This window comes from Nerophis ophidion, linkage group LG23, assembly GCF_033978795.1.
Source record: "Nerophis ophidion isolate RoL-2023_Sa linkage group LG23, RoL_Noph_v1.0, whole genome shotgun sequence".
NCBI classification, from domain to species: Eukaryota; Metazoa; Chordata; class Actinopteri; order Syngnathiformes; family Syngnathidae; genus Nerophis; species Nerophis ophidion.
The window spans coordinates 12968579-12983333 of NC_084633.1; the positions used below are offsets into that span (position 1 = coordinate 12968579).

Sequence of the window (14755 nt, forward strand, 5' to 3'; positions counted from 1 at the left end):
AGCTTTTAGATACCTTATTTTTCACATGCATTATATGAGCTTTCCACGTCAACTTTTCATCTAAGATAACTCCAAGAAATCTGATTTCAGATTAAATGGAGAGATAGCTTCTGCAGCTAGTGGTTTGGTTTGATCAGCTTTTTTACTGGCTTATTACAGACATCGTTTGGAAACAATTACGGTACGTAAATAAACATTTAGAAAATTTTTCGACCGGTATGTTTTAGGGTTGTACGGTATACCGGTATTAGTATAGTACCGCGATACTAATGAATCATATTCTGTACAATACCGCCTCTAAAAAGTACCGGTCACCGCCCTCCTTTTTTTTTTTTAAATGGGCATGACATTGGTCATCGTCACGTCGTGGTTTTACGAGCAGAGGTGCATGACCGGCAACGCACAATCGCGGAGTACTTACAAGCAGATACAATGTGTAGACAGAAAAGGGAGAACAAAATAAGAGGTGCTTTAAGACATGGCTAGCAAGCTAGCGGCTAAGGTCCATCCGCAGTCTGCAGTGTTTCAGCTACTTCTAAATCACAAATCCTGGTCTCCATGGTAACAAATAAAGTACGTTTCTTACAAGTATCCTCCCTGCAGGACAAAGAATAGCTAAACATGCTTCACTACACACCGGCGTCACAATGTAAACAAACGCCATTGGTGGAGCTACACCTGACATCCACTGTAATGATACCAAGTACAGGAGCGTATCTAGTTGATACTACTTTGATTACATGGATCTTATACGTTTTATAAAAAAATTATATTTTGTTTGTAAACTCTTCTCTCTGTCCCTGGACACATGAGGACTTTGAATATGAGCAATGTATGATCCTGTAACTACTTGGTATCGGCTCGATACCCAAATTTGTGGTATCATCCAAAACTAACGTAAAGCATCCAAACAACAGAAGAATAAGTGATTATTACATTTTAACAGAAGTGTAGATAAAAGATGTTAAAAAAGAAAGTAAGCAGATATTAACAGTAAATGAACAAGTAGATTAACAATCCATTTTCTACCACTTGTCCTTAATAATTTTGAGAAAATAATAGAATGGAAAATTACACAATATATTACTGCATAAGTCAGCAGCTAAATTAGGAGCCTTTGTTTGTTAACTTACTACTAAGTCAGGTTGTCTTGTATATTCACTATTTTATTTAAGGATCTCCGGTAAGAGGCGACTTTATACCACAATTTTCTCACCGAAAACTGCCGGTAGACATGTAGTCGGGGTCCATGTTCGCTTGACCGTTCTGATCCATAGTAAAGCTTCACCACCAGGAATTTTAAACAAGGAAACACCGGCTGTGTTTTTGTGGCTAAAGGCTAAAAGCTTCCCACCTCCATCTTTCTACTTTGACGTCTCCATTATTAATTGAACACATTGCAAAAGATTCAGCAACACACATGTCCAGAATACTGTGTAATTATGCGATTAAAGCAGACTACTTATAGCTTGGATCGGGCTGGAAAATAATGTCCACTACAACCGGTGACGTCAAACGCACGCATCATCATACCGCGACGTTTTCAACACGACACTTCGCGGGAAATTTAAAATTGCAATTTAGTAAACTAAAAAGGCCGTATTGGCTTGTGTTGCAATGTTAATATTTCATCATTGATATATAAACTATCAGACTGCGTGGTCGGTAGTAGTGGGTTTCAGTAGGCCTTTAGGTCCCCATTAAAATGTACCACACAAAAGGGTTGTAAATCATAAAGCCTTTTGATGGACCAAATGACCACCACAGTCACCCGGTGGCCCAGACCCAGGTAAAACTCTCCTGTGCGACTTCAAACAGAGAGATGAAAGCCAGAGAGACAGTTCCATGATGGAGGGTTGTTGATATTGAGGGTGACAAGCCAAAACGGAGTCAAAAATAAACCCCTTCATTTAGTCATAGTGTCAGTGAGGGATGGCAGTCAATAATGCAACACATGATATCATCTACGATGCCACACACACTCACACACATAAGAGGTGGATGTGTGTCATCTAGCACGTAACCGGCAGATTTGTGGCTACTTGATGCTCTTCATCCCCCGCCACACTACCAACCCCAACCCCTCCTGTCACGCTGATTGGATTCTTCCAATCAGCCCATGCAAATTGGAATACGCCGACAGGCCATCAATCACATGCAGGGGGCGCAATCTGCTGAGCAGCTCTGCACGTGCCAGTTGACGCATTGTTCCTTCCGCCAATGAGCCCTCAGACTAGTGCCATACATCTCCACTCTACAGGTGTAATTTGACACATTAGGAACGTTCCATTTTTCATCAAATCCGCTCCACTGTAAGGAGTGTTGATCACAGATGGAACTAATTTGTTACTTTTCAGCTAGTGACTTCAAGATCACGTAGCACCTAGAAATGTTACATTCTTTGAGGAAATGTCATAGCTAAAACTAAATATTCAACATTAATATATGATATGCACGACAGATGTGGTATGCTTTGGATTGTGATCTAACAATGCTTTTTGTTGTATTATATTTTATTATACATACATACATACATACAAATACATACATACATACAAATATCTATACAGTATATATATATATATATATTTATATATACACAAACCCCGTTTCCATATGAGTTGGGAAATTGTGTTAGATGTAAATATAATCGCAATACAATGATTTGCAAATCCTTTTCAACCCATATTTAGTTGAATGCACTACAAAGACAAGATATTTGATGTTCAAACTCATAAACTTTATTTTTTTGGGCAAATAATAATTAACTTAGAATTTCATGGCTGCAACACGTGCCAAAGTACAGTAGTTGGGAAAGGGCATGTTCATCACTGTGTTACATCACCTTTACTTTTAACAACACTCAAACGTTTGGGAACTGAGGAAACTAACTTTTGAAGCTTTGAAATTGGAATTCTTTCACATTCTTGTTTTATGTTGAGCTTCAGTCGTTCAACAGTCCAAGGTCTCCGCTGTCATATTTTATGTTTCATAATGTGCCACACATTTTCAACGGGAGACAGGTCTGGACTGTAGGCGGGCCAGGAAAGTACCCGCACTCTTTTTTTACGAAGTCACACTGTTGTAACACGTGCTGAATGTGGCTTGGCATTGCAAATACGGCGCTTGGATGGCAGCATATGTTGTTCCAAAACCTGTATGTACCTTTCAGCATTAATGGTGCCTTTACAGATGTGTAAGTTACCCATGCCTTGGGCACTAATGCACCCCCATACCATCACAGATGCTGGCTTTTGAACTTTGCGTCAATAGTCTGGATGGTTCGCGTTCCTTTTGGTCCGGATGACACGATGTCGAATATTTCCAAAGATAATTTGAAACGTGGACTCGTCAGACCACAGAACTATTTTCCACTTTGCATCAGTCCATCTGAGATGATCTTGGGCCTAGAGAAGCCAGCAGCGTTTCTGGGTGTCGTTGATAAATGACTTTCGCTTTGCATAGTAGAGCTTTGACTTGCACTTAGAGATGTAGCGACGAACTGTATTTACTGACAGTCGTTTTCTGAAGTGTTCCTGAGCCCATGTGGTGATATCCTTTAGAGATTGATGTTGGTTTTTGATACAGTGCCGCCTGAGGGATTGAAGGTCACGGTCATTCAATGTTGGTTTCCGGCCATACCGCTTACGTGGAGTGATTTCTTCAGATTCTCTGAACCTTTTGATGATATTATGGACCGTAGATGTAGAAATCTCAAAATTTCTTGCAAATGCACTTGGAGAAACGTTGTTCCTAAACTGTTTGACTATTTCCGCACGCAGTTGTGGACAAAGAGGTGTACCTCGCCCCATCCTTTCTTGTGAAAGACTGAGCATTTTTTGGGAAGCTGTTTTTATACCCAATCATGGCACCCACCTGTTCCCAATTAGCCTGCACACCTGTGGCACGTTCCAATTAAGTGTTTGGTGAGCATTCCTCAACTTTATCAGTATTTATTTCCACCTTTCCCAACTTCTTTGTCACGTGTTGCTGGCATTAAATTCTAAAGTTAATGGTTATTTGCAAAAAAAAAATGTTTATCAGATCGAACATCAAATATGTTGTCTTTATAGCATATTCAGATGAATATGGGTTGAAAATGATTTGCAAATAATTTTATTCCGTTCATATTTACATCCAACACAATTTCCCAACTCATATGGAAACGTAGTCTTGATATTAAATATGGGTGTATTTACATTTAAATATATACAGTACATTTTTTAAAAATAAAATGCAACGTTTAAAGCTGTTACAGATTATGTGTACACGGTTTGGATCATGAGCATCTGCTGATTGTTATTGTACAGTATTATGTTTGTATGCAACATTCATTTCAAATTTTGCTTGCAGAAGAAAAAAAATCTCATCACATTTATTTTTCATTCTAAAGAAAGAATACTTTTAAAGACTTTTTGATCCCAATTGTTCTTAAAATGTATGATTTACCTTCGATCACTTGGAAATGAATGCAATTCCCATCACTGATTTTCCACAAGGAAGACTTCTCACCATGCAAACCTAAAGGGCATAAAAAGATAGACCAGAGTTGTAATAAAAATGATGTTTGTCCATAATTCATCACTGTGACTTCATGGCCTAGAGCTTTTCCTGCATCCATGCCTTGTATATTCCCTTTATTGTCATTGTTATGGTAGCTTCACGAGGCTATTGTGCACATTCAGATGACTTCTACTAACTTCACAAGCAGGAGTTCACCGAGTTCATTGCATGCAGCAGCATTAAAGGTGGACTCCAAAAAATAAAATCTGTTCCCCTCTGCTCGATACAAAAGAGTGTGATTAGTAAGTACGGCTAGCAAGCTCCATAAGTAGACTGTGGCCGGAAGGTTGGTGGGCTGCAGTGATTGGTGGTAGTATTACAGTCCACATACTTAATATTCTGATCAGTCTCCGATTTATTGAAACATGACTCGATTCCATCATACTGTCCAGTAACAGCACAGCAGAAAGTGGACTCATTGCATCCAACGTGTCAGACTTCCAACTGAAGCTACAGTGCCCTCTGTTGGGGGCCTAAAGAACTACACAGTTTTTAAAATAACATCGATTGCTTCTCTAATTTGGGGCCAGGACCAGTGACGTGCAGTGAGGTTTGAGGTTGGGCCGGGGAGACAATGACACACTAGTCAGATTTACAAACGTGACAGTATGAAGCATTGGCACCGGCTCAAATTCACAAAAACACACAGTATGATGCTAGAATAAAACATTTCAGCACACAATTCACACAGCACTGCATAGCAGACACTATTAGTGACCAGGGATCCGCAAACTTTTTGACTTGGGGGCCGCATTGGGTTAATTTGGCTGGGGCCGGGCTGTATGTATTTGTGTGTGTGTGTGTGTGTATATACATATATATATATATACATACACATATACATATACACACACATACATACATATACACATATATATATACATACATACATACATACATATACACATATATACATACATACATACACACATATATATACATACATACATACACACACACATATATATACATACATACATACATACACATATATATACATACATACATACATTAACATATATATATACATACATACATACATTAACATATATATATACATACATACATACATACATATATATATATATATATATATATATATATATATATATATATACATACACACACAAATATGTATACATATTTATGTGTGTGTGTGTGTGTATATATATATCTCTATATATATAGATATATATATTCCTCGCCCACTAATTGACTAAAAGAGAACGCACTTGCTGCATGCTCGCTGCGGCGTAAGCGCGATGATGTCACGTTATCGATGGGAAAATGTATTTTTAGACAATTATGATATGCCTGAGTGGCTAGGAGACACCGAGAGTAGCAAGCAGTGGAAAATGGATTAGAAAGGACAGATTTAAAAAACAAAAAAACATTTTTATCTATTTTTTTTTTTAACTTGGGACCTTCCGCGGGCTAGATTTTGGACACTGGCGGGCCGGATCGGGCTGCAGTTTGGGGACCACACTAACTTACTCAGTGGCCTTGTGGTTAGAGTGTCTGGCCTGATATCGGTAGGTTGTGAGTTCAAACCCCGGCAGAGTCATACCAAAGACTATAAAAAATGGGACCCGTTACCTCCCTGCTTGGCACTCTGCATCAAGGGTTGGAATTGGCGGTTAAATCACCAAAAATGATTCCCGGGCGCGGCCACCACTGCTGCTCACTGCTCCCCTCACCTCCTAGGGGGCAAACAGGGGGATGGGTCAAATGCAGAGAACACATTTCACCACACCTAGCGTGTGTGACAATTATTGGTACTTTAACATGCACCAAACAGTATATCTTACCTTCACTTGTAAATGAAGTCCGTTTGCCTTTCCTTCTGGACAAAATCCAAAAATCCTCGCTCAAATTAATGGGGAAATCATCGCTTTCTTGGTCCGAACAGCTCTTGCTGCTGGAGTCTATGATTATAAACAATGTAAGGATGTGAGGAGCCCTACAACCCGTGACGTCACACGCACATCGTCTGCTACTTCCGGTAAAGGCAAGGCTTTATGATTAGCGACCAAAGGTAGCGAACTTTATCGTCGATGTTCTCTACTAAATCCTTTCAGCAAAAATATGGCAATATCGCGAAATGATCAAGTATGACACACAGAATTGACCTGATATCCCCGTTTAAATAAGAAAATCTCATTTCAGTAGGCCTTTAATTCCACGACTGCATATATCGGTATCGGCAATTAAGAGTTGAACAATATCGGCAACAAAGCCATTATCGGACATCTCCACTTAATATTAAACAAACTACACTGAATTAGTCGCAGAAACTGTAGTAAATACACATTTCAGCAGAAATATACACAGATGAATAATTAACTACGCACAGTACCTTTCGATATATTTAACACTGTTGATGCAGTTAGCATCCGCTTCGACATCGGCAGTGCAATCAGTTTTAGCATTAACTTGGTCGACTGAAAATACACACATGATAAAAATATTATCTTTCAAACATGTTTAAACACTATAAAGATACACTCGGAGGTAAAACTATTTACATAAAGACACTTGTACCTGGGAAGGGAGATGTTTGAGTTACACAACTTGATTGTGCTCACGTCTGTAATGATTGCAAGCAGGAAGCCAGGTGTCCCCTGGTATAGCGCCCAGCACACCGCGCCCCCTGGTGGAGCCGTTCAGTACTACAATGACTATTATTAATGCTGGCATTACAATTACATTAGCTCCATATCCAAAATACAGTTATCAAAAATATTGGAAAATACATTTGATAATAGACTTTGTGGCTTCATTGAAAAGCACAAATTATTATCTGACTGTCAATATGGGTTTCGACAAAATAGGTCAACTTCATTTGCTTTAATGGCTTTACGAACCCCGTTTCCACATGAGTTGGGAAATTGTGTTAGATGTAAATATAAACGTAATACAATGATTTTCAAATCCTTTTCAACCCATATTCAACTGAATGCACTACAAAGACAAGATATTTGATGTTCAAAATCATAAACTTTTTTTTTTTTTCCAAATAATAATTAACTTTGGATTTCATGGCTGCAACACGTGCCAAAGTAGTTGGGAAAGGGCATGTTCACCATTGTGTTACATCACCTTCTCTTTTAACAACACCCAAGGAAACTAATTGTTGAAGCTTTGAAAGTGGAATTCTTTCCCATTCTTGTTTTATGTAGAGCTTCAGTCGTTCAACAGTCCAGTCGTATTTTACGCTTCATAATGCGCCACACATTTTCGATGGGAGACAGGTATGGACTGCAGGCAGGCCAGGAAAGCATCCCCACTCTTTTTTTTTACAAAGCCACACTGTTGTAACACGTGCTCAATGTGGCTTGGAATTGACTTGCTGAAATAAGCACGGGTTTCCATGAAAAAGACAGCGCTTAGATGGCAGCATATGTTGTTCCAAAACCTGTATGTACCTTTCAGCATTAATGGTGCCTTCACAGACGTGTAAGTTACCCATGCCTTGGGCACAATCAGGAAAGTTATTGCCATCCATCTTCTTCCGCTTATCCGAGGTCGGGTCGCGGGGGCAACAGCCTAAGCAGGGAAACCCAGACTTCCCTCTCCCCGGCCACTTCGTCTAGCTCTTCCCGGGGGATCCCGAGGCGTTCCCAGGCCAGCCGGGAGACATAGTCTTCCCAACGTGTCCTGGGTCTTCCCCGTGGCCTCCTACCGGTTGGACGTGCCCTAAACACCTCCCTAGGGCTGCACAAGCCACAACGGCATCCTCGTTTCAGATCCCACATCAGGGCAAGGAAAAACTCTACCCAGTGGGATGACAATGAGAAACCTTGGAGAGGACCGCAGACCGGTGCAATGGACTTCGAGTGGGTCTAGCATAATATTGTGAAAGTCCAGTCCATAGTGGATCTAACATAATAGTGAGAGTCCAGTCCATAGTGAATGTGGAAAGGGTAGGTATAATATGCTTTTAGTTTCAGCCTATACATTTTTGAAAAATGAAAAACAATACTTTTATTTATTTATTTTCACTTGAAGTGCACTGTTTACACATCAGGGCAAGGAAGCCAAATAAAAACCATTGAATTGAAATGGGTGTGTCTGTTCTGTGCGCACTATGTAATGTTTATTACTAATTTGTTTGTTTTTCTTTTGTAGCTGCATGTAGAAATAGTGCATCTGGTTTGATTAATTGAAACTTTTATTAGTAGATTGATCAACGTACAATTGACCACTAAATGGTAACACCCAAATAAGTTTTTCAACTTGTTTAACCTTTGTCTTGTGTTAGGGTCGGCACCGACCCGTTTTAGTTTTTAAATGCATAAAAACACCACATACATTTATTTTTTTGCATCAAAGCTGTTTGACTTTGTCAGGAACCTCTTTGTCAACAAAATAAAACATTTAATTTTTTTTCACTAAATTATAAAATGCTCTGGTAGAAATTATGCCCTTGGTGTTGTTAGGGTCGGTTTCGACCCGGTTATAAAAATAAGATGATAAAGCAATGATAAGAGCCAAAACTGAACACACTGACAGCCAGCTCCTCTCCCAATCATGTGAGCTTTAGTAGATTCTCATTTTACCTTGTTATCCTGTACAAAAACAAACAAAAGACGGACACTAAAAGTGTCACTTTTTGCCACTCTGATTTTGTTTTTTTATTAGTTTTGGAACTAGTAATCTATTTCTCTTGGTTTCATTTGCTTGATTGGTTGTTGGTTGTTGTTTGTTTGATGTTGGATTTCTGTTGCTGAAAAAAATACGTTTTAGCCTTTTTCTTGAAGAAAATATATATGGGTCGAAATTGACCCGTAACACCATAGATGTTACTATAGTTAAAATTCTTAAAATGAAAAAATAAATAAAACACATTTTTTTAAGAGATGTGTTCTAATACCCCTTAGTAATAGTTAGGTAACACAACAACCTTTTTTTTATTTATATGATTCTCTTGAGGTTCGTTTTACCATTTTTAAAAATTGAAATCGAGGGGTATACTGACAAAAAAAGGCCCAATGGCCCAAACCAAAAATATTAAAACCAATATTTTCAAGGATAAGGAAGCCTAACGAGGTAACCAAGAGATGAGAAACAAAATGGATGATGGATAATTGTTTTTAGTGTATTTTACAGCTGATTTAAGACATGGGTCAAAACCGACCCGTTAACATAAGAGACGGTAACAGAAAGCTAACACAAGAGGAAGGTTAAGTCGGGGTCCACGTTAATCAATTCATGGTACAAATATATACTATCAGCATAATACAGTCATCACACAAGTTAATCATCAGAGTATATACATTGAATTATTTACAATCGGGGGGTGGGATGGATAGGTTTGGTTGATATCAGAACTTCAGTCATCAACAATTGTATCATCTGAGAAATGGACATTGAAACAGTGTAGGTCTGACTTTGTAGGATATGAACAGCGAGCAGAGAACATAGTGAGTTCAGATAGCATAAGAACAAGTATATACATTGGCTTATTTACATTTTATTATTTACAATCCGGGGATGTGGTGGTGTTAGTCTATGCCTGTAGTTGCCTGGAGGTGTTATTTTAGTGCGGTTTTGAAGGAAGATAGAGATGCACTTTCTTTTACACCTGTTGGGAGTGCATTCCACATTGATGTGGCATAGAAGGAGAATGAGTTAAGACCTTTGTTAGATCGGAATCTGGGTTTAACGTGGTTTGTGGAGCTCCCCCTGGTGTTGTGGTTATGGCGGTCATTTACTTTAAGGAAGTAGTTTGACATGGACTTCGGTATCAGGGACGTGTAGCGGATTTTATAGACTAGGCTCAGTGCAAGTTGTTTTATTCTCTCTGGTTGCATTAGCTCTGTGCTCCTTCAATGTCTTTTATGTCCTGTGTGTTCTGTAAAGGCCTACTGAAACCCACTACTACCGACCACGCAGTCTGAAAGTTTATATATCAATGATGAAATATTAACATTGCAACACATGCCAATACGGCCTTTTTAGTTTACTAAATTGCAATTGTAAATTTCGCGCAAAGTATCCTGTTGAAAACGTCGGTATGATGACGCGTGTGCGCAACGTCTTGGATTGTAGCGGACATTTCTTACCAGCCCGATCCCAGCTATAAGTAGTCTGCTTTAATCGCATAATTACACAGTATTCTGGACATCTGCGTTGCTGAATCTTTTGCAATTTGTTCAATTAATAATGGAGACGTCAAAAAAGAAAGATGTAGGTGGGAAGCGGTGTTTTGCAGCTGCCTTTAGCAACACAAACACAGCCGGTGTTTCCTTGTTTACATTCCTGAAGGTGAAGCTTTACTATGGAACAGAGCGGTCAAGCGAACATGGTTCGCGACCACATGTCAACCGGCAGGTTTCGGTGAGAAAATTGTGGTAATAAGTTGGCTCTTACCGTAGACATGAGCGGAGCTTGCGTCGTTCCTTGTGCACCTGTCAAAGAGGCAGCTGCGGACTGTCTTGGCTACTCCGACTGGTCGCCCCCGGAAGTGGAATGCTTCCACCGTGGAGGAGGGGGAAAAAAAGCTCAGCCCGGCCCGACCGGCTGCCTTCGCTTCACCTCGTCGAGAAACGTGGCTTCCCTCAGAGACACTGGTGGTCACCACTCCCGTGGCCACACCCCTCCGACTTTCAGGTACGACAGTATAATCTTACTACAACACTGGTAACGCAATAAGCATATAAGAGATTTTCCAGAATTATCCTAGTAAATGTGTCTAATAACATTTGAATCAATCCCACTGCCCTGTCTTTTTTTTTTCTTTTCTTTTTTCTAGTCCTTCACTTTCACCATCCTCATCCACGAATCTTTCATCCTAGCTCAAATTAATGGGGAAATCGTCGCTTTCTCAGTCCGAATCGCCCTCGCTGCTGGTGGCCATGATTGTAAACAATGTGAGGATGTGAGGAGCTCCACAACCCGTGACGTCACGCTCATATCGTCTGCTACTTCCGGTACAGGCAAGACTTTTTTATTAGCGACCAAAAGTTGCGAACTTTATTGTCGATGTTCTCAACTAATTCCTTTCAGCAAAAACATGGCAACAACGCAAAATGATCAAGTATGACACTTAGAATGGACCTGCTATCCCCGTTTAAATAAGACAATCTCATTTCAGTAAGCCTCTTGTTTTCATGTGTTTTTACTTTTTGTTTGTCGACCTTCTGTATCTGCACTGCAACCACAAAATGTCCCTATGGTGGGATACATTAAATGTTTCCTATCTTATTCTAGTCAGTAAGTGAGTGTTTCTCTATCTTGTTGTGGGGCAGACTGGCTCGTACATGCACATGCGTCCTCCACTGTTGCCATTTCTAATGCAGAGTGTCTGTCAGGAGACTCCATATGGATTTGCTAAAAACTACAACATGGCTGACGGGGAGAAGGTGCAGTGGATGTGGAGCCAGGTAAATAAGATTGACCACAAAACGCCGCATCCTTGAGACGGTTAGAAAGCAGCTTGAAGACGGTCTGGAAAACATAATGTGGAGAGGCGGAGCCGACAGCGGGTTAGGACAGACGGCGGTCCTACCCGAGATGGTAGCCAGGAGGCGGGGCATGCGGCGGAGAGTAGAAGCGGGACGCACTCGGAGCGACGCTGCAGCCAGCCAAGTCAGGTGCGTAAGCGACACACCTGTGCTCAATCTCTGCATCATCTGCTGCAGTACAAAAGGGGCGAAGGAGGAACGATCGAGGCAGCGCAGGCGCGATGGAGCGGCACTTTTATAGTGAAGACAGGAACTGTGCGATCAGTCTTTAGGCTTTTGACGGGAAGTACGGTTGAAATAAAAAGTGTCTTTTTTCCTTTATACTTTTGATTGATTGATTGAAATTTATATTAGTAGATTGCACAGTACAGTACATAATCCGTACAATTAACCACTAAATGGTAACACCCGAATACGTTTTTTAACTTGTTTAAGTTGGGTCATGTGACCGCCTGACTCTGTTTGATTGGTCCAACGTCACCAGTGACTGCATGTGATTGGTGAAACGCAGGCATGCGTAGATTCTACTTTGAAGGTCTGTCATTAGGGCTTCACGGTGGAAGAGGGGGTTAGTGCGTCTGCCTCACAATACGAAGGTCCTGCAGTCCTGGGTTCAAATCCAGGCTCGGGATCTTTCTGTGTGGAGTTTGCATGTTCTCCCCGTGAATGCGTGGGTTTCCCTCCGGGTACTCCGGCTTCCTCCCGCTTCCAAAGACATGCACCTGGGGATAGGTTGATTGGCAACACTAAATTGGCCCTAGTGTGTGAATGTGAGTGTGAATGTTGTCTGTCTATCTGTGTTGGCCCTGCGATGAGGTGGCGACTTGTCCAGAGTGTACCCCGCCTTCCGCCCGATTGTAGCTGAGATAGGCGCCAGCGCCCCCCGCGACCCCAAAAGGGAATAAGCGGTAGAAAATGGATGGAAGGTCTGTCATTAACCAAAACAAACATTAATAGATCGATAAAAAAAGTAGCGAGTAGATAAATGGAACGGAGTAAAAGTAGCGTTTCTTCTCTATAAATATACTCAAGTAAAAGTAAAAGTATGATGCATAAAAACTACTCTTAGAAGTACAATTTATCCCAAAAGTTACTCAAGTAAATGTAACGGAGTAAATGTAGCGCGTTACTACCCACCTCTGCACCGGACACCGAAAGGTGTGCCGCGACCGGCAGGAAGAGCCGGCGACAAAATCCATCCATCCATCCATTTCTACCACTTATTCCCTTCCGGGGTCGCGGGGGGCGCTGGCGCCTATCTCAGGTACAATCGGGCGGAAGGCGGGGTACACCCTGGACAAGTCGCCACCTCCTCACAGGGCCAACACAGATAGACAGACAACATTCACACACTAGGGCCAATTTAGTGTTGCCAATCAACCTATCCCCAGGTGCATGTCTTTGGAGGTGGGAGGAAGCCGGAGTACCCGGAGGGAACCCACGCATTCACGGGGAGAACATGCAAACTCCACACAGAAAGATCCCGAGCCTGGATTCGAACCCAGGACTGCAGGACCTTCGTATTGTGAGGCAGACGCACTAACCCCTCTGCCACCGTGAAGCCGCCAGACAAAATGTTTATTGAAATAACAAATCAGAGTCAAACCTGCTACGATGCGTCTTGTATCGATCAGCACTGCAACCCACACAAGGACGGCAGGAGACACGTCACACATAATCTATGCAAAATTTTGAACAATATTACATGTTATGTAGGGCTTCACGGTGGCAGAGGGGTTAGTGCGTCTGCCTCACAATACGAAGGTCCTGCAGTCCTGGGTTCAAATCCAGGCTCGGGATCTTTCTGTGTGGAGTTTGCATGTTCTCCCCGTGAATGCGTGGGTTCCCTCCGGGTACTCCGGCTTCCTCCCACTTCCAAAGACATGCACCTGGGGATAGGTTGATTGGCAACACTAAATTGGCCCTAGTGTGTGAATGTGAGTGTGAATGTTGTCTGTCTATCTGTGTTGGCCCTGCGATGAGGTGGCGACTTGTCCAGGGTGTACCCCGCCTTCCGCCCGATTGTAGCTGAGATAGGCGCCAGCGCCCCCCGCGACCCCAAAAGGGAATACGCGGTAGAAAATGGATGGATGGATGGATGTAGAGCACAATGAATTTGTTCAAATGTAGAAAAAAAAATCACAATATGATTTATATTTATATATATTTCCATATTTATATTTTTGGGGGACGGCGTGGCGAAGTTTGGAGAGTGGGCGTGCCAGCAAATTGAGGGTTACTGGTTCAATCCCAACCTTCTACCATCCTAGTCACGTCCATTTTGTCCTTGAGCAAGACACTTCACCCTTGCTCCTGATGGGTCCTGGTTAGCGCTTTGCATGGCAGCTCCCGCCATCAGTGTGTGAATTGTTGGAATAGTGTCGATAGCGCTTTGAGTTCCTTTAAAAAAAAAAGGTAAAAAAGCGCTATACAAGTATAACATTTTTTACCATTTTTTTTTTTTTCTATACATTAATTGGCCCTAGTGTGTGAATGTTGTCTGTCTATCTGTGTTGGCCCTGTGATGAGGTGGCGACTTGTCCAGGGTGTACCCCGCCTTCCGCCCGATTGTAGCTGAGATAGGCGCGAGCCCCCCCCCCCGAAAGGGAATAAGCGGTAGAAAATGGATGGATGGATGGATGGAATATTTCTGCTGCAACGTTAACTTGTTGCTGTACTTTGGATCGCTGGTGAGTGAGTTAAACATTACGTGATGTAAATGTTCA

General features: G+C 41.5%; 1 long non-coding RNA gene across 1 annotated transcript in view; it reads right to left on the bottom strand.

Annotated features, from left to right (window-relative positions):
- The window catches only part of LOC133541461 (uncharacterized), a 39255-nt gene extending 31950 nt beyond the window's left edge, over positions 1 to 7305 (bottom strand). Inside the window, exons 1-4 of the long non-coding RNA XR_009803882.1 lie at positions 7105 to 7305; positions 6372 to 6488; positions 6160 to 6263; positions 4450 to 4521 (exon numbers count right to left, since the gene is read on the bottom strand). This is a non-coding gene — a long non-coding RNA (uncharacterized LOC133541461). The remainder of the gene's footprint in view (positions 1 to 4449; positions 4522 to 6159; positions 6264 to 6371; positions 6489 to 7104) is intronic.
- Positions 7306 to 14755: the final 7450 nt, after the last annotated feature.